The 18,617-nt window shown below is 42.3% G+C and overlaps 1 protein-coding gene across 3 annotated transcripts in view; it reads left to right on the top strand.

The window, feature by feature from the left end:
• Positions 1-18,617, top strand: part of LOC126259363 (uncharacterized transporter slc-17.2-like) — a 531,434-nt gene that overhangs the window by 321,551 nt on the left and 191,266 nt on the right. Inside the window, exon 1 of one of the 3 annotated variants that reach the window (XM_049956100.1) lies at positions 16,389-16,487. The exons of the other annotated variants lie outside the window; for them this stretch is intronic. The gene's annotated coding sequence lies outside the window, so the exon portion shown is untranslated. Of the gene's footprint in view, positions 1-16,388; positions 16,488-18,617 lie in introns of those variants that run through there. 3 annotated transcript variants of the gene reach the window in all.

The following is an 18,617-nucleotide window of genomic DNA, read 5'->3' as shown; positions in this document are numbered from 1 at the left end:
AAAAATTAGACGCTATTCGTAATTATGCTGTTCCTACCACAAAACGTGATGTTCGTAGTTTCCTTGGTGTCTGTAATTTTCTTAGACGCTTTGTTAGATTGGACAATTTGGCCACACCTCGTTTATGTGAACTATCTGGAAAGAAATCTAATTGGTGTTGGGATGAGGAAGCTCAATCAGAATTTGAACAACTTCGTGATGCTTTAGTTGCTGCTCCACTTCTTTCACATCCGGATTTATCTAAAGATTTTTGTTTGGCGACGGACTCATCATACAAAGGCCTAGGTGCACATTTATTTCAAGAGATAGAAGAAAACGGCGTTGTAGTACAGAAGACTATTGCATTTGGAAGTCGTGTTCTCTCTAAATCCGAAAAGAATTATTCGATTACGGAACTTGAAGCTTTGGCTGTTGTTTGGGCTTTCACAAAATTTCGCACATTTTTGTTTGGCAGACATACTAAGGTTTACACCGATCATCGAGCTCTGGAATTTCTTATGTCAACAAAATTAACTCACGGCAGATTGTCACGATGGGCGTTGTACCTACAGGAATTTGATTTTCGTATTGTTTACATACAGGGATCTTCAAATATTGTTGCTGATGCTTTATCACGTGCACCTATGGGTTTGAAACAAAGTGCTGAAGAGGACGGCAAAGAAAACCATTATTGTTTGATGTACATTCAAGGTGTTGCGTTTGAGAACTTTATTTCGTCTTCGCTCCAGGACATCGCTAAGGAGCAAAATAAGGATCCAATCTGGAAGGACATTAAGGAGAAGTGGAGGAGAAAGGAAAGCGTAGCGATCAGACAGTATTATTTAGTTCGCAATGATATTCTTTTCAAACGAAAATCGGTCGACAACTCTGTTTGGTTAGTTTGTATTCCTGATGAGTGGGTCAATAAATTGATTTGGTACACACATTTCAGTTATGCGCACTTTGGTCCCAGAAAATGCTTTCATAAATTACGAGAAAATTGCTACTTCAGTAATATGGAAAAACGTATTCGATCTGTTCTTGCCAAATGCAAATTATGTCAAAAGGCTAAGCCGCCAACAGTTTCTCACAGAGCACCGTTGTTTCCTATCATTCCAGCGAAATTAAAGGAGATGGCTGCAGTCGATTTGTTCGGTCCAGTGGTTCGTTCTACTAATGGTTTTGCGTATATTTTCGTAGCAGTGGAATTAACATCAAAATATGTGTGTTTTACACCTTTACGCAAAGCAACAGCTCGTTCAGTATCTAATGGTTTCATCAAACATTTTCTTAAGGAAGTTGGTCATGTTGATAAGGTTATATCAGATAATGGATCACAGTTTCGCTCTAAAATTTGGCTTCGTACTCTACGGCGTCGTAAAATTAAACCAATTTTCATTTCACTTTTTCACCCTCAATCTAATCCTTCAGAGAGATGGATGAAGGAAATCAATAAATTGTGTCGTCTTTATTGTCATCAGAATCACAGAACGTGGGATCAGTATCTTCATCTTTTTCAAAACATTCTGAATGAACTTCCTAATGATTCAACTTCTTTACCGCCTACACTGATATTAAAGAATAAAGCACCGACAAATCGCATTTCTGAAATCGTTCCTTTTCCGCCTTCACGGAAACTGCGGCATTCTGAAGTTGTCAACCTGGCTCTACAAAATATTGCATCGGCGGCTGCTAGAAGAGAGAAATCAGCGAAACGTCCTGGTCGTTTAAAAATCTTGTCAGTTGGCCAGAAGGTGTTAATTAAGTCCCACCGTTTGTCTCATAAAGGAAAAGGCTTGTGTCGCAAATTTTTTCTGCTTTATAACGGTCCATATAGAGTTCGCAAAATTATTCATGATAACACTGTTGAAGTAGAAACTCTTAAATCACGACGCTCTAAAGGAATACATCATATATCAAACGTAAAAATTTTTGTGGAATGACCTACTTGTGAGAAACCAACAGTTCACGTAAACATGGAGAGAGTACAAGGATACCGCGCTGTGTTTTGGCGGCGGCACATACTCAAAGCAACAGTCAGTCTGCGCGCCGCACAAGGCAGTCGTTGACCGCAAACAATCACTTCCTACGTCACGCGCCTACAGCTGATCGAGCACTCAGTGCGAATGCACTGACAGACGTAAACAAATACACAGTCTAATTTCTCCGAATAAATTCTGTATAAAGCTATGATGACTTCATAAATTATGTTATTAACGTTCAGTATTTTTCAGGATACGGTTGTATAAAATATTTAAGACCTTCAGGTAAATTCGGTGCGTGTCCGACGTTAAGACGACTTGCTTTGGAGAAAATTTTCAGGAAGAATGTCATTTCGAAGAAGAAAGTAATAAATAAAAAAAAGGTAACGGTTAATTGAGCTTATTTTTCAGGTAACAGAATTCCACTTAGGTACGTACTTTAGACGTAATTTGCTGCTCGCGATTACGTGACTCATACTTTGTGCTAATTTCATGTTCTATGAATTTACTTGTGAAGCGACGTGCTTGCGCACATTAACTGATTTTGACAGTGATTGACTAATGAACAGGGTTGTTATTTGTGTATATTAGGCATCGCTTGGCTGCTATGCTTTTTCACTGATGTCATATTTTTTTATTATGTGCCTGCTGTGCTTATTAATTTAAATTATAATTGTCACCTGATTAATTGTGCTGATGTGGTTAGATATGTAAGTTATACTTTGTGATTTATCTGCTTGCGCCTTCATGTTTACTTATTAAGATTACATATGAACATTTATTTGCTTATGTCGATGTGATTCTAATGACCTGTTTATTGTGTAAGGCATGTTTGCTGCTGTGCGTATGGATTGCATATTTACACATTTCTGTTTTGTTGTCATAACTACTCTTCAATCTAGTATATAGAAATGCTGATATACTGTGTACAAATATAGAGTTTAGGTTACACTGTGGTATTAATTATAGATTGTTCACTTGGCAGAGCCTCATTGTAGGGATTGTGCTGCATCCACTTGTTGACATTCTGTTCTCTACTGGTATATTTACTCGCTATTGCATGTTTTGCTTACGCTCAGTGCCTTATAGTTTTAAGATAAGAAAATGAACTGCTATAATTCGACGAACGACATTAGTACAAGAAAGTCATAGAAGTCACATGAGCTGAGGTTTTATGGAAGCTGTATAAATTTATGCTAATAGGAAGGAAGCTAACGACATGACATACCGAAACTAGGTATAGACTATTGACAGTCATTACACTGCATTTTTCGTGAGCAATTGAAATAGGAAGTGACACTTGACACAAAAAATACTCCACATGTTTGCTTCTGCTATGATTCTTGAAGTGGTGTACACACTGTGAAATATTATGATCATTCACACTCCGTAATCGTACTTAATTACTGAGAGTTATTCGAACTAAGTCTGTTAGAGGTCATGTATGCATTTCTTTTATTTAATGATGGACAAGGAACCAAAATGTATCTTATAATTTATAATGACTAGAAAATTTGGGTCAGATGGATTACACAGAGGTTGTGTGTGGACACTGTGTCTTCGGATTGTATGGGATGCTGAATTGAAGTTGCACTAGGATTTTGTCTGTACTTGTTCGAGGAGACTGACTAGAGGAAAGAGTTGTTATGGAAGCGAAATGATATTGGTGCTGAGGTTTATATGTTATCGACGTATTATTGAGGTATTGAGATTGGGTGAAGTTGATGATTATTGGAGTTTTGGTGGATAAGAGGTAAAGTAAGTGAGGAAGATTAAGTGATGATGATTGGAGTTTTGGTGGATAAGAGGTAAAGTAAGTGAGGAGCATATTCTTTTTGTTGGTCCATATGGAACAAGGAGGATGAAGATGGCAGACTAGAACACCCAAGTAGAAAGAAGATTGCCTACACACACACTTTGTTAAATCAATAAGCAGTATACACTTTTTTTTTTGAAGAGAGGAAGTATTTGCATATCTTGGCTCACTGACAGTTGTTCAGCAACAGTACAATTTGATCTGGCTTGGCAAACATTGGTCTTGACATGATGACTATGACGTTGACTAACTATTATTGACTGTTATACATTGCTGCCACTACTACTTGGTACACATGATGAACATCAAATCTTGGACAGAGTTACATTTACACAGTTAACACTATTCAATTACACAGTAGCACTTAATGAGGATGAAAGATGAGTGGATGTGTTTTGTGTGTTTTCCTTTCCTAATCCTACCCACCTATCTCCTAAATATTATTTTATTTGTTGGTAGTGGCTTGCACTGACACCCATAAATATTATAGGTTAACTGTTATTGTGTACTGTAATAGTTAATGTGACAATTAACTGATATCATTTGTGTGTTTATTATGATTTGTATGTTTAGTGTAAGAGCATTGATTATATTTTGTTAAAGAAATTGTATGTGCATTCAAACTATTGTTCATGACTGAACTGTCTCAGTAGTTATGGTGAATAGTATGGACTGTTACTTGCACTTTTTCTACATGATTGGTGCCACAAGGACATGTTTAATTTCTGCTGATCAACTGTGTGATCAGTGATTGTAAAAAAATTATGGACTGTTACTTGTACCTTTTCTACAATATTGGTGCCACTAGGACATGTTTAATTTCTGCTTATAAACTCTGAAGAACAGTGTGATCAGTGACAGTGTATTTTATGGAACTGCTTCTGCTGAGAAATGTGAATTGTTGCTGTGTGTACCTGCTCAGCTTTGCTGGTGCCACTCATGGACTGCTTCTACTGAAATGGTGTTACTTGTTGGTGTCTGCACCTACTCAACATTGCGGGTGCCACTGATGGACTGCTTCTACCGAAATGATGTCACCTGTTGATGTCTGCACCTACTCAACATTGCTGGGTGCCACTGATGGATTGCTTCTACTGAAATGGAGTCACCTGTTGCTGTGTGCACCTGATCAACATTGCTGGTGCCACTAATGGACTGCTTCTACTGAAATGGTGTTACTTGTTGGTGCCTGTACCTACTCAACATTTCTGGGTGCCACTGATGGACTGCTTCTACTGAAATGAAGTCACCTGTTGCTGTGTGCACCTGATCAACATTGCTGGGTGCCACTAATGGACTGCTTCTACTGAAAAGATGTCACCTGTTGATGTCTGCACCTGCTCAACATTGCTGGGTGCCACTGATGGATTGCTTCTACTGAAATGAAGTCACCTGTTGCTGTGTGCACCTGATCAACATTGCTGGTGCCACTAATGGACTGCTTCTACTGAAATGGTGTTACCTGTTGATGTCTGTACCTACTCAACATTTCTGGGTGCCACTGATGGACTGCTTCTACTGAAATGAAGTCACCTGTTGCTGTGTGCACCTGATCAACATTGTGGGTGCCACTGATGGACTGCTTCTATTGAAAAAATGTTACTTATTGGTTTTTGCACCTGTTGACCATTGCTGGGTGCTATTGCTGGAACTGTCAACTGCTTATTCAGGGGCTATGGATAGCGTTTATGTGAATATTTGTATAAACTGATTTTTTTGTGTATTACTGTTTGTGGAAAGTTATGAGACTCTTACCTGCACATATTCGTCATTGCTGACGCTATTGATTGAACTGTTTAACCACATAATACTTGTGTAAACTATTATGTAAAGTCACATGCATGAAAGAATTTGTATTGCTTACTGTATTCTATATAATAGGTTATTGAAAGGTCAGTGCAAAGCCAAAATTTTATCTAGTTATATGGTATTTACGTATTAATATTATCTTTTATTTTTGTCTGTATTTTTTTGACGAATTTGGTGGTATTTTCACCACCAATGCTGGCAAAAATACCATCAAATTCTAGCCGTGGAGGAAGGGCATATGAAAGGTGGCTACACTGAGCCACAGCGCCAGAGATCGCTAGAGAGCTTTGTTCCGCCGCCTCCACTGGCACAGTGAGTGTTGAGATGTGGTAGTGGTCACTGCTTGGCGAGGGCTCGTGGTAGTCAGTTGGTGTTCAGATGTGCTAGTAGGGAGTGCTTGCTGAGATGTGATACTGAAAGGTTCTTGTTCAGATGTGGTAATAGCGAGGCGGTGTGGAGATATATTGTAATTATGAGAGTGATTTTGGTCAATATATGAAGGTAACGAAACTTGATTTATTTTTCATTATTTCCATGTTTTAAATAATGTGTCATTACAGGTTCAGTCAACAAAGCATCTGGCCGGCCGAAGTGGCCGTGCGGTTAAAGGCGCTGCAGTCTGGAACCGCAAGACCGCTACGGTCGCAGGTTCGAATCCTGCCTCGGGCATGGATGTTTGTGATGTCCTTAGGTTTAACTAGTTCTAAGTTCTAGGGGACTAATGACCTCAGCAGTTGAGTCCCATAGTGCTCAGAGCCATTTGAACCATTTTTTGAACAAAGCATCTGGCTTGGGTTCTTGGATTAGAGTGTAATTGTGGTTCTCTTGAGTAATTATGGTATTTGTATTTTCTTTAATTAATTCAGTATAATGTTATTTAAAAATTGTTGTGTTGTTGAAGAAGAACCGTGCCAGATGCGTACGTTGAGTCACACTCCCACACACAGAACAGTTACTCTTGTGCTTGTTGTTGCGTTGGTTTTATAGTTGCTGGGGGCTTAATTAATTAACTGTGTTAATGAAAATTTCCATTTCATTCTTTGTTATTGTTCTAAGCAGTCAGATTGCGTAACAATAACAGTCAGGGCCAACCGTTACGAGACTTCGTAATCGGACAGACAGCTACTAAAAAAAAAAAAAAAAAAAAAAATTAAAATTATTTGCATTAATATTTTTATTAAGCCCCCATGCACGCACTAGCGGAGAACTTAGTTGAACCTTACTCTTCCTTTTATAGCTCGGAGAAACAACCGTAGGCGTCGACGGTTGAAATAGAGTTCCGCCTAATCACGCATCAGGCCTAAAGAGCAGCTGCACGCCTTTGCCTTTGTTCGTTCCTCAAGGTAGCCGGAAAGTAATCAGTCATTCTCGTTTTCTTTTATTTCACAGTCCTTGTGGGCGCAAAGAACAGCTAGGACAGGCATCCGAGAGGTGACAGCGTTTTCTTAGGATTCCAGGTAATCCTCGTTATTCTTGAATGTCGGAAGCCAGCTAACCCGTGTTACTCAGTAAACGGAATACCCCAGTTGTCCTCTGGTGTAATTGGTGATGCATATCTCTAGTATTGCTCTAAGTAGTAAAAGCTGTAATCTAAAATATTAAAGTTGTTATTGTTTCTTTGCAGACGTCACTGTCAAGGTAGATAATGAAAAGCATTTCGCTTGTAGCATGATTAGTGCTGCAATAGTCAAAGTATTTACAAATCAGCTACCATTGTCAAGCCTGTTTATGCAATTACTGATTTTGCTGATGAAAGCGCTGCAAAATTAGATTACTTTCGTAGTTATACTCACTGATGTCATAGAATAATCCTCTGTGACAATTCTACCCAGACACCGAAGATTAATTGCACAGAAATGCACTGTAAGTAAATTATGTAGTGCCCACACTCGAACTTCAGGTAGGTAACCGTTTAAAAAAAATTGACATAGTAACAATAACCGCATAATACACATTCCCGCTTAAGAAGTTAATTGTGAAAAATCAACCATAATTTGAACATGTTAGTAGCTTTCACAAATATAATACTACGAGCAAAATAGCCTCCACTAGGCGTAACTTAAATTTACTCTCGTTCGGAAAGGAGCAAATGTGCAGCCATGAAAATATCATATCACCTACCGTGTACTGGAGGTGGTAGTAAATAATGGAAATCTTAGAAAGAAATAAAATAATTTCTACTAGACAAATCCTTCTACTGCATGCATTAATGTCTAAATAGATAGTATGTACACTATCTGATCAGATGTATCTAGACACCTATTAGTGCAAAGCTACCAGGATAGCTGTTTGCCTAAAACGAGCGTTTCTGGGAAGGGGAGGCACGCTGGCCCCATTTACAATCGGCCCAGCAGGTTGACGATGAAGCCTGGTCGACGGATAGTCTGTATGTAGTTTTTAGTCGGATTCCCACATCTCACCAGGTGAACAACTAGCTTTTACCCATGTCACGTCTCAGATAAACGCTACGCAAACGGTTAAAAAACTTTCTCACACATTCACATAGAATTTACTCTAGAGGAAGACAATGATTCCATCTTGAGAGGATCAGGGGGGGGGGGGGCGAGGCAATGCATCAGCCGTCCTTTAGATATTTAGCCTCCTCAAACTCATAAAAAAATGGCTCTGAGCACTATGGGACTTAACATCTATGGTCATCAGTCCCCTAGAACTTAGAACTACTTAAACGTAACTAACCTAAGGACATCACACAACACCCAGTCATCACGAGGCAGAGAAAATCCCTAGCCCCCTCAAACTCATAATCAGCAGCAGCGGCAGTATAAGCCTATCAGTGGACATTAATATCGTGTGTGTCCACCCTTCACATTTGTGACAGTTTGTACTCTGCTGAGAATATTTTGAATGAGTTGTCTGAATGTCTGTGGAGGAATGACGGTCCATTCTCTCTGAAGAGCACCGGTGGGTGTCTTGCGGAGAATAAATGTAGATGTGGATGAACTGTTCCTCCACTGTAGACGGTAGACAATGCTGAAACATATTCTTCCACATTTAACGTTTTGTTGTGCGGCACACCCTAACGAGAAGAACACACCATATCGTGACACCACCTCTTCCGTCAGTACACATTATGACACGTATCTTTCTTCAGGCATTCACAAATCCCAAACCGATCCATCGGTTGACATGGAGTATAGTGCGATTCATCACTTCAAATTATTCGTTTCCAGTCATCCACTGTCCAGTAAAGTTGTTCGTTTAATCCCCTAAAGCATTCACTACAGATATTTGGGTTTTATGAGGAGCTGCCAGAGCATTTCTTCTTAACTCTTTGTTATTAACCGACCCCCCACACTCAGTGTGCTAGCTGGACTGTCAAAGCACTTTGGAACCCAGGAGTGATTCCTTCGCTGATTTATACAACAACCCGCCAAAATGTTCGATGGTCTCTGTCTGTCATCAGTGCGCAATCTGCCTCGCCTTGCTTTAACTGTGACTGTTCCTTCGGGTTTCCACTTCATTGTCACAAAATAAACAGTTAATTGGACAGCTTTAGAAAGTTTGAAATGTCCCTAATGTATTTTTTACTCAGGTAGCATCCAGTGGCTAGTGCACATTTGAAATTCTTGACCGACCCACTGTGCTTTTTTTTTGGTTGTTTACTGACAGTACAATAATCCACGCCTCTAATTTCCACATTACACAAGGGTGTCTGAATAATTTATTGTGTACGTGGTTACGTTACATACATCAAATTTTGTCATAGATGAATATAAGAAAACAACAAGAAACTTAGTTTCCTAAATTATCAGTATGTAGCCATGTTTTTACAAATAGAATATGTGTTATTTGTAAACCTATTGACACGATCCAGTTCACAGCGAGTTGGCGCAGACATGATCCATGGAAAGTGCAAATCAATAAACTTACACTGATAAGCCAAAACATTATACCCACTGCCCACCGCGACGTGGGATGGTTCAAATGGTTCAAATGGCTCTGAGCACTATGGGACTTAACATCTGTGGTCATCAGTCCCCTAGAACTTAGAACTACTTAAACCTAACTAACCTAAGGACATCACATACATCCTTGCCCGAGGCAGGATTCGAACCTGCGACCGTAGCAGTCGCGCGGTTCCGGATTGAAGCGCCTAGAACCGCTCGGCCACAGTGGTAGGCTAGGATAGATAGTGGTCTGTGGCATCTCTGGCGAAAGAGCACAATGCTGGTACATGCACAAGTGTTTCAAAGCTATGCATCAGGCCGTCCCTACGTGTTCACATGTTGTAAGGACTGTTTCAGATCTTCCCGTTACACTGAAAACAATTTAGTCGACTTAACGCTATTCTTTGCTTTATTATATCGATAATGACAATCTGAGGGTGAAACATGGGAGTGCGATCCGAAGCATTGTTGTGAGACGACGTCAGTCTGTGAGAGTGAAACTAGTGGTGTCGGCCGAGAGCTCGGAGACGTGTCATGCTGCCCTCACATCGGTGATGGCAATCTTACCACACTCGAGGGCTGATTTCATTTATATAGCCAGGAGATATCTAGATGCCTTATCACGCTTGAAGATGGAATTCAAGGTAAAATTCGCAAGCATAGCGCAGAAACAATTGCAGGGTTAGGCTCGTGATTGTTAGTCCGAGTTTCAATAATCCCATGTTTTGCTAGTCAGTTAAAGAAGCCTCTTTATCCTCCAAATAATAATAATTATTCTCCACACCTAATTAATGTATGACAGCTGTGGTTATTAAATATTAATGCAACCTTGAAACTGAAATAATTTGTTAATCCAGCACTCAGGCATTGTCTGTTGTTGGTTATGGGTTATCTTATTCTGAAGTTTATAAATAGACTTAATCTACGAAATCCCTTCTTACAAGTTATTTAGTAGTTAACGGGACCCAAGCAAACTCCTTTTTCACTAAATTCATTCCTAGTAACAATAAGATAAAGCCGCTGCAGCTGCATGTTGCTGCGGTATTGGTTGCTTATACATTACAATGTTGACCCAACGTCCGCAGCTCGTGGTCCGCAGCTCGTCCCAGAACCGATCGCGGTCCTCTGGTTTGGAGCCGAGTGGAAGGCTTAAACCAGAGGCTCAGAAGACTCTGCGGAGATCTGGGGTGCAAATTTCTCGACCTCGGCTATCGGGTGGAGAAATGTAGGGTCCCCCTGAATAGGTCAGGCGTGCACTACACGCCGGAAGCGGCTACAAGGGTAGCGGAGTACGTGTGGAGTGCACATGGGGGTTTTTTAGGTTAGAGAAATCCCTCCCTAGGCTCGAGAAGACGCCTCCTGAGACGCGGCAAGGTAGGAGTGGGCAAAATGCAACAGGGCATAACAATATTAATGTGCTAATAGTAAACTGCAGGAGCGTCTATAGAAAGGTCCCAGAACTGCTCTCATTAATGAACGGTCACAACGCCCATATAGTACTAGGGACAGAAAGTTGGCTGAAACCAGACGTAAACAGTAATGAAATCCTAAACTCAGATTGGAATGTATACCGCAGAGACAGGCTGGACAGTGAAGGGGGAGGCGTGTTTATAGCGATAAGAAGTGCAATAGTATCGAAGGAAATTGACGGAGATCCGAAATGTGAAATGATTTGGGTAAAGGTCACGGTTAAAGCAGGCTCAGACGTGGTAATTGGATGTCTTTATAGGCCCCCTGGCTCAGCAGCTGTTGTGGCTGAGCACCTGAAGGATAATTTGGAAAATATTTCGAGTAGATTTCCCCACCATGTTATAGTTCTGGGTGGAGATTTTAATTTGCCGGATATAGACTGGGAGACTCAAACGTTCATAACGGGTGGCAGGGACAACGAATCCAGTGAAATTTTTTTAAGTACTTTATCTGAAAACTACCTTGAGCAGTTAAACAGAGAACCGACTCGTGGCGATAGTATTAGACCTTCTAGTGACAAACAGACCCGAACTATTTGAAACAGTTAACGCAGAACAGGGAATCAGCGATCATAAAGCGGTTACGGCATCGATGATTTCAGCCGTAAATAGAAATATTAAAAAAGGTAGGAAGATTTTTCTGTTTAGCAAAAGTGACAAAAAGCAGATTACAGAGTACCTGACGGCTCAACACAAAAGTTTTGTCTCAAGTACAGATAGTGTTGAGGATCAGTGGACAAAGTTCAAAACCATCGTACAATATGCGTTAGATGAGTATGTGCCAAGCAAGATCGTAAGAGATGGAAAAGAGCCACCGTGGTACAACAACCGAGTTAGAAAACTGCTGCGGAAGCAAAGGGAACTTCACAGCAAACATAAACATAGCCAAAGCCTTGCAGACAAACAAAAATTACGTGAAGCGAAATGTAGTGTGAGGAGGGCTATGCGAGAGGCGTTCAATGAATTCGAAAGTAAAGTTCTATGTACTGACTTGGCAGAAAATCCTAAGAAATTCTGGTCTTATGTCAAAGCGGTAGGTAGATCAAAACAAAATGTCCAGACACTGTGACCAAAATGGTACTGAAACAGAGGATGACAGACTAAAGGCCGAAATACTAAATGTCTTTTTCCAAAGCTGTTTCACAGAGGAAGACTGCACTGTAGTTCCTTCTCTAGATTGTCGCACAGATGACAAAATGGTAGATATCGAAATAGACGACAGAGGGATAGAGAAACAATTAAAATCGCTCAAAAGAGGAAAGGCCGCTGGACCTGATGGGATACCAGTTCTACACTCCTGGAAATTGAAATAAGAACACCGTGAATTCATTGGCCCAGGAAGGGGAAACTTTATTGACACGTTCCTGGGGTCAGATACATCACATGATCACACTGACAGAACCACAGGCACATAGACACAGGCAACAGATCATGCACAATGTCGGCACTAGTACAGTGTATATCAACCTTTCGCAGCAATGCAGGCTTCTATTCTCCCATGGAGACGATCGTAGAGATGCTGGATGTAGTCCTGTGGAACGGCTTGCCATGCCATTTCCACCTGGCGCCTCAGTTGGACCAGCGTTAGTGCTGGACGTGCAGACCGCGTGAGACGACGCTTCATCCAGTCCCAAACATGCTCAATGGGGGACAGATCCGGAGATCTTGCTGGCCAGGGTAGTTGACTTACACCTTCTAGAGCACGTTGGGTGGCACGGGATACATGCGGACGTGCATTGTCCTGTTGGAACAGCAAGTTCCCTTGCCAGTCTAGGAATGGTAGAACGATGGGTTCGATGACGGTTTGGATGTACCGTGCACTATTCAGTGTCCCCTCGACGATCACCAGTGGTGTACGGCCAGTGTAGGAGATCGCTCCCCACACCATGATGCCGGGTGTTGGCCCTGTGTGCCTTGGTCGTATGCAGTCCTGATTGTGGCGCTCACCTGCACGGCGCCAAACACGCATACGACCATCATTGGCACCAAGGCAGAAGCGACTCTCATCGCTGAAGACGACACGTCTCCATTCGTCCCTCCATTCACGCCTGTCGCGACACCACTGGAGGCGGGCTGCACGATGTTGGGGCGTGAGCGGAAGACGGCCTAAAGGTGTGCGGGACCGTAGCCCAGCTTCATGGAGACGGTTGCGAATGGTCCTCGCCGATACCCCAGGAGCAACAGTGTCCCTAACTTGCTGGGAAGTGGCGGTGCGGTCCCCTACGGCACTGCGTAGGATCCTACGGTCTTGGCGTGCATCCGTGCGTCGCTGCGGTCCGGTCCCAGGTCGACGGGCACGTGCACCTTCCGCCGACCACTGGCGACAACATCGATGTACTGTGGAGACCTCACGCCCCACGTGTTGAGCAATTCGGCGGTACGTCCACCCGGCCTCCCGCATGCCCACTATACGCCCTCGCTCAAAGTCCGTCAACTGCACATACGGTTCACGTCCACGCTGTCGCGGCATGCTACCAGTGTTAAAGACTGCGATGGAGCTCCGTATGCCACGGCAAACTGGCTGACACTGACGGCGGCGGTGCACAAATGCTGCGCAGCTAGCGCCATTCGACGGCCAACACCGCGGTTCCTGGTGTGTCCGCTGTGCCGTGCGTGTGATCATTGCTTGTACAGCCCTCTCGCAGTGTCCGTAGCAAGTATGGTGGGTCTGACACACCGGTGTCAATGTGTTCTTTTTTCCATTTCCAGGAGTGTATTTTACGCAGAGTACGCGAAGGAACTTGCCTACCCTTCTCGCAGCGGTGTGCGGTAGGTCTCTAGAAGAGCGTAGCGTTCCAAAGGATTGGAAAAGGGCACAGGTCATCCCCGTTTTCAAGAAGGGACGTCGAACAGATGTGCAGAACTATAGACCTATATCTCTAACGTCGATCAGTTGTAGAATTTTGGAACACGTATTATGTTCGAGCATAATGACTTCCCTGGAGACTAGAAATCTACTCTGTAGGAATCAGCATGGGTTTCGAAAAAGACGGTCGTGTGAAACCCAGCTCGCGCTATTCGTCCACGAGACTCAGAGGGCCATAGACACGGGTTCACAGGTAGATGCCGTGTTTCTTGACTTCCGCAAGGCGTTCGATACAGTTCCCCACAGTCGTTTAATGAACGAAGTAAGAGCATATGGACTATCAGACCAATTGTGTGATTGGATTGAGGAGTTCCTATATAACAGAACGCAGCATGTCATTCTCAATGGAGAGAAGTCTTCCGAAGTAAAAGTGATTTCAGGTGTGCCACAGGGGAGTGTCATGGGACCGTTGCTGTTCACAATATACATAAATGACCTGGTGGATGACATCGGAAGTTCACTGAGGCTTTTTGCAGATGATGCTGTGGTGTATCGAGAGGTTGTAACAATGGAAAATTGTACTGAAATGCAGGAGGATCTGCAGCGAATTGACGCATGGTGCAGGGAATGGTAATTGAATCTCAATGTAGACAAGTTTAATGTGCTGCGAATACATAGAAAGATAGATCCGTTATCATTTAGCTACAAAATAGCAGGTCAGCAACTGGAAGCAGTTAATTCCATAAATTATCTGGGAGTACGCATTAGGAGTGATTTAAAATGGAATGATCATATAAAGTTGATCGTCGGTAAAGCAGATGCCAGACTGAGATTCATTGGAAGAATCCTAAGGAAATGCAATCCGAAAACAAAGGAAGTAGGTTACAGTACGCTTGTTCGCCCACTGCTTGAATACTGCTCAGCGGTGTGGGATCCGTACCAGATAGGGTTGATAGAAATAGAGAAGATCCAACGGAGAGCAGCGCGCTTCGTTAGAGGATCATTTAGTAATCATGAAAGCGATACGGAGATGATAGATAAACTCCAGTGGAAGACTCTGCAGGAGAGACGCTCAGTAGCTCGGTACGGGCTTTTGTTAAAGTTTCGAGAACATACCTTCACCGAAGAGTCCAGCAGTATATTGCTCCCTCCTACGTATATCTCGCGAAGAGACCATGAGGATAAAATCAGAGAGATTAGAGCCCACACAGAGGCATACCGACAATCCTTCTTGCCACGAACAATACGAGACTGGAATAGAAGTGAGAACCGATAGAGGTACTCAGGGTACCCTCCGCCACACACCGTCAGGTGGCTTGCGGAGTATGGATGTAGATGTAGACAAATAAGTACTTAAGCAAATGGGCATAATGTTTTGTCTAATTAGTGTAAATAAACTGAAGAATGAAAACTTGTGGTGTGGCCTAGCGCATTGTTTTCAATGATGTCGTTATCTGTTGCAGAGGCTGTTGATACGGAGGTAGTAATGAAAGGTGATGGCCTCCTCCTCTTTAAAACACAGTCTAGCCTTATCGTTTATCATCTCTTCCAAATCATTACGAACGGAGCATACCCAGTTACTGGATAATGGTGGAGCATGAAACTGACTTCCGTTCTTTAAAAGACTGTGCCAGTTAGCCTAAAGCACTTAGGGGAAATGTGAAAAATCTCAATCGGGATATTCGGATGAAAATATGTGTAACTTTTTTTTTTTTTTTTTTTTCTGAGCACGAGTCAAATCTCTAAACCAAGGAGCTACGATAACTCAACAAAACCTATCCTTAAGTTTTCGTTACACTGTACGTGTACCAACGCAAGCCTTACTTTAATAAATAAGTAAGTTTCAGTGCAACAGTCCCTTTGACCCGCTGTAATACACACATCGTACAGTTGCAACTGGCACCCAACGATCAGCTGAATTAGAAACATATGTGTAGCATAGAAGTGAGAATATTGCGAACTTAGGTGAAGTCTTTTCCATCAGTGGCTTGCAAATAATTTCGATTGCAGTCATTTGGAAATTTGTGGTAAGGTCTTATGGGATCAAATTGCTGAGGTCATCGGTCCCTAAGCTTACGCACTACTTAATCTCAAACTAACTTACTCTAAGGACAACACATACACCCATGTGTGAAGGAGGACTCGAACCTCCGACGGGGGGAGACGTCCGGACTATGACAAGACGCCCATGACCGCGCGGCTACCCCGCGCGGTCCGATTGCAGTCAGAAGCAAGCGGTAAATGCACCTCTGCTCCAGGGAGATATTATCGTACTACCTGTGGACTTTGCTATTGAGATTATGTTTCGACTTCAAGCCTTTCTACTGCGTTGATGCAACCGTGCCACTCAATATTGCATAATCATTCCTCGTCCACTTTCATACCATCCCTACAAATTTGTAACACTGACACATGAAAATATTCCAAATTGGCAGCTTCTGAAGATGATGCAATTTCCAGATCAGACGTCATGTTGTTTAGCTGAAAAAAGTGACAGAAGCTGTGACGTCGTTGTTTTCGAGATAGCGCGGCGCGTCCTTGAGGGAGTCGTGTCCAGCGTGTGTTATCATTGGCATGTTGCGGCAGTGTTCCGACTAGCGAACCTTATCAGTCAGCTGACGCCCTCGGACATGTATTGTCCAGTTGTCCGCCTGGCCAGCAACTTGCAGCGCTCGTACTTGGAATCCGTCAGCGTCGTGTCGGAGGGTTTACCACGAGGTGGGTCACAGCAAACGTTACATCATACGAGGACAATGTCTGTGAAAGATGACGGCGTGTAACGAAGCGTGACGAAGTCGTATCATGCACCACAGCTCTCGATAGCGTGTTCGTTTCTCTAAGTACACCCATGGAAAGCTAGTTGGAAATCTACAGTTTCATTGTTATAATAGTTGTAAAAATACCGTAGGCTACCGTAGACTGTCATAAGTAAGCTAGTAGATTTGTTGAGTTACTGTCATACCCCGTTACCTGCACGTTAAGTGTGTTGCACACTTGTGGGGCGTTACCTCGTAACGATTGCTTTCTTTAAGTATCCGACCAGTGTCTTAATAGATTCCCTTAAAAACCAAAAGCGGTAAACCATCTAGGAAGTGAGTGAGGATATATAAAGGGCCGCGTATCCTACGGAACGTTTTTTTTTTTCATAGTTAGCCTTCGTCTATTACTTAAAAATAAACAGCGTTTATAGCAAAATTCAACGTGTCAACGTTTGATTCAGGTTTGATTCGAAAATTGTTGATTTGTAGTATGGAATTAGAGGGATGTAGTAGTAAAAATTAAAAAAATACGGATTTATCATATGGCCCTAGAAAACGCAGTTTCTTCGACAAAAAGGTAAAACAACAACAACAAAAAACCACAAGACAAAAATGTACGAAACATCGCTTCAATATTCGCCGAACTTACATGAAAACATATTTCTACTATTCATAAACAACTTTTGCATCTATCAATAATGACAGATAATTCGTACCTTCGATCACGATGAAGAATATTCTATCGATTACAAAATAACAATAATAATTATATGTACTGTATATTTTTATGTTTGTGCATGTACACTGTACTTACATCAAAAGCAATTGCTTTGGTTACATAAACGCGCAGAAGCTACACGATCAACTAATTTCTATTACTTATAAAATACAATTTATGTTCTGGGGGTTACAAAACACAACTTTACTAATACTGAATGACGCGCGGTTCTAATTATGTGCAAAACAAACAACTGAACAAACAAAAGACCGTAGAGAAGTCGTCGGCTACCAGTTACCCTATTACATATTCATTTATATTTCTTACCTTAACAATGCTACCAATACTGTCGCTAATCCTATCATTTACTACGTCGTTTATGTACTGTAACAAAGCTACCGAACAGTAGTTTTGGCAGAGCGCAATTCCACGTGAGTGTAGTTGGTTGATGGGGTCCTAGAGGGTGTTACCTTATACTATCTTTCTGACCAACGTATTATGTCCAAAGCGAAATATAAGCGACTTTCTTTGCCGGGCTTGTTGGTCTAGTGGGGCGGTAGCTCAGGCGTTCGATAAGGGAGCGGACATTCACCGTAACACAAAAAGTAAACTGAGTGAAGTCTTTATCGATAGAATTCAGAAGTATTATGTGACATTCTCACAGAAATAAACTTGTCTAAACTACACTACTGGCCGTTAAAATTGCTACACCAAGAAGAAATGCACATGATAAAAGGGTATCCATTGGACAAATATATTATACTAGAACTGACATGTGATTACATTTTTACGCAATTTGGGTGCATAGATCCTGAGAAATCATTACCCAGAACAACCACCTCTGGCCGTAATAACGGCCTTGATACGCCTGAGCATTGAGTCAAACAGAGCTTGGATGGCGTGTACAGGTACAGCTGCCCATGCAGCTTCAACACGATACCACAGTTCATGAAGAGTAGTGACTGGCACTATTGTGACGAGCCAGTTACTCGGCCACCATTCACCAGACGTTTTCAATTGGTGAGAGATCAGGAGAATGTGTTGGCCAGGGCAGCAGTCAAAAATTTTCTGTATCCAGAAATGCCCGTACAGGACCTGCAACATGCGGTCGTGCATTATCCTGCTGAAATGTAGGGTTCGAAATGGCTCTGAGCACTATGGGACTTAACATCTTAGGTCATCAGTCCCCTAGAACTTAGAACTACTTAAACCTAACTAACCTAAGGACATCACACACATCCATGCCCGAGGCAGGATTCGAACCTGCGACCGTAGCAGCAGCGCGGTTCCGGGCTGAAGCGCCTATAACCGCTCGGCCACCACGGCCGGCTGAAATGTAGGGTTTCGCAGGGATCGAATGAAGGGCAGAGC

This window comes from Schistocerca nitens, chromosome 5 (assembly GCF_023898315.1).
Source record: "Schistocerca nitens isolate TAMUIC-IGC-003100 chromosome 5, iqSchNite1.1, whole genome shotgun sequence".
NCBI classification, from domain to species: Eukaryota; Metazoa; Arthropoda; class Insecta; order Orthoptera; family Acrididae; genus Schistocerca; species Schistocerca nitens.
Note: the sequence above shows the minus strand (reverse complement) of the source record. Positions and strands in the feature narration are given on the sequence as shown.